The 2755-nt window shown below is 23.5% G+C and overlaps 1 pseudogene; it reads right to left on the bottom strand.

Moving 5' to 3' along the window:
- Positions 1-1206: 1206 nt before the first annotated feature.
- The window catches only part of LOC105622574, a 4349-nt pseudogene continuing 2800 nt past the window's right edge, over positions 1207-2755 (bottom strand).

The following is a 2755-nucleotide window of genomic DNA, read 5'->3' on the forward strand; positions in this document are numbered from 1 at the left end:
TATTAAAAGTTCTCTAATAAAATTAAGTGTAATTTTGGAACTGTTTTGTAATAAAAGAAATATTTCTTTTTTGTTAATCTCCAGCTCATTTGATTGATCCTAATTATTATATATCTTATAGACATCACAGTAAGAGGTTCAATCCTTTAATCTACTTTGAATTTATCTTGCAATAGTGACAAACTGACGTGTGTTTGATAATGCATTTTTTTTAATTAACCGATAATTGCATAATAATATAGATAAGATAGTAAATTACATTTTTCAGATGATATCTTCCCTCTCACAGATACGATCTTGATGGGAAGGGGGCCTGAGGATATATAAAAAGGAACGATTTTTCTTAAGTATCTAAAAAGTTTAGGATCTATCTGAATTATATGTACGAATTATATATGTATGAATTATATCTAGTAAAGGTAAATTTTTAGATACTTGAATAAAATCGTTCTCTATATGTAAAAATCCAACGACGGAAAAGCTATAATGTACCCAGATAACATTCAGAATATATATAAAGTAAAATTAGAAATAAAAATAAATAAAAATAAATAAATAAAAATAAATATATAATAACACATATACTTACCCGCAAAAATAGGCTATGTATACACAGTGCCCCATTTTTTTTACAAGTATATTTATAAAGAAAAAGAGGATCGTCGATAAAATTGGCTGGATGGTAGAGAACTTTTAGCTCGTTCTTGCAAAATGAAACCTTAAATTGACAATGTATGATTGGAAAAGTTTAAAATATATTCAAGATCTCTATAATTATTAATAACTATAGGTATATTTAGTAAAAACGGGCTAATCTGCATTAAAAAGACATAATTTCATAATTCCATTTTTATGTAGACGCATATTATAAAACAAAATTCACTAAATTAATTTGTTTAAATATTCAGTTTTAAGTTTCTTAAAATTCAACAATTTTTATTTCTATATTAGAAGATGCAAAATTAAAATTTTCGTTCAAGAACTCATTAATAAATATCTCTTGTACTATTAAAACATTTATTAAGTAAAAATATAAACATTCTTATTGCAAAATCAGAATTCAGATTTTCTTGAATTATCTGCAAATTTTGTGTTCATATGTATGCATTTTATACTATCTTTTATTGCCCTTATTCATAATCTTATGTTCTTATTTTAACCATCTTAAGTAATGTCTTAAGATGCTATTACTCTTTTCTAATTAGCTTATGATATTTTAGGATTGCATTTAAGATGGTCTAAAATATAAGAATCGACTATGAGTACCGGTCTATGAAGTGATTTATTTTGATTTTGTGTTTCATTTTTTACTAAGAAAGATGATTCTCCTCTAAAATCATGTTTTAAAGTATTATATGATGTTTCAGTTAATATCTTCTTAATTTTAACAATATCTAGTAAATTTTTAATGTGATTATTTTTTCGTCTTACGACAATTCTTGATATTTTTAATTGTTTGTCTTTTGTAACTAATTTTCTTTTGAATTTTTTTCTTTGTTTTTCAATAATACGTCTCAACTTTGTTGTTTGATATTGTAATTTTTTTTCAAAAACATTTGCTTGAACTTGTATTTTTTCTTCTAAATTTATTTGCAAAGATTGTAATTTATTTGTTAATTCTTCATTGTTTTTTTCCAATTTTTGAATTTTCATCTTCATCTCTTGAAATGTGAGTACATCATTCCGCTTCAATATTTCACTTGTATTTGTTTCATCTGTAACAAAAGTAAATAAAAATTGCAAACAAAAATAAAAATACTATAACACATATAATGAATTCGATTACTCGCACTACATTGAATCAATGCATATTAAAAGCTAATTTATAAAGTATTTCAACGCAGTGATACAATATAATCAACTTTGACAATAAAATAATACATAAATATATTTTATTAAATAATGTGACAATATTAGTAAATAGTTAATCATTTAAAATATTTATATACTTTTACATTTAACTTTGCTAATTTCATGAAAAATACCTTTCAGTATGCACTGATCTAGCGTAATGCAAGTGCCGAATTCGTTAATAGATATATATAAAAACATATCTCTGTCTAGCTTACATATAGAATTTTGTATTTCATCTTCTTCTAACTTCGGAATGAATTTGATTTCTATCTCTTCTTTATTTGAACTTATTTGCTTTCTTACTTCATTTATAATTGTTTTCACTTTTTCTACGAAAATGAACAAGAATTGTTAACAAAAATGAAAATAACACTGTAATTTTTTAAATGTAATTTTTAAATGTAATTTTAATATGTACGAGCTAACATTAAATATTTATGAAATATTCATAAAAGGTTCCTAAAATAAAAAAACATTCCAAAAGTATTCTGGAATATTAATTTACAGATTTTAATATGTTCATTCAACATTATTAAGATCGTTTCAAAGATGCGAATAAGTATCAAAAATTTGTTAAATTGCTAGTCAATTTAACTCGTGATATTATTACGATAATTTAGTAGAGTTAGCGTTTCAGATCGAAAAATCATTTCGTCGCGCATTTCTACGGATTACATACATAATATATAAATTCATACAAGCATTAAGATCCAGCTAGACTATTGTTTAAAATTTTAATTTCTATAGTTTGTGTTATTATACATACGGTCTTATATTATATTGTTTGTCCCAAAATAATTATGGAATGTTAAAATAATATCATTCAAATATCTGTTAAAAATTTCTGTTCCCTTAAATAAAAAAAAACGCAGAGTATATATTGTATATATATTCTACGTAG

This window comes from Atta cephalotes (genome assembly GCF_000143395.1).
Source record: "Atta cephalotes unplaced genomic scaffold scaffold00046, whole genome shotgun sequence".
Classification (NCBI taxonomy): Eukaryota; Metazoa; Arthropoda; class Insecta; order Hymenoptera; family Formicidae; genus Atta; species Atta cephalotes.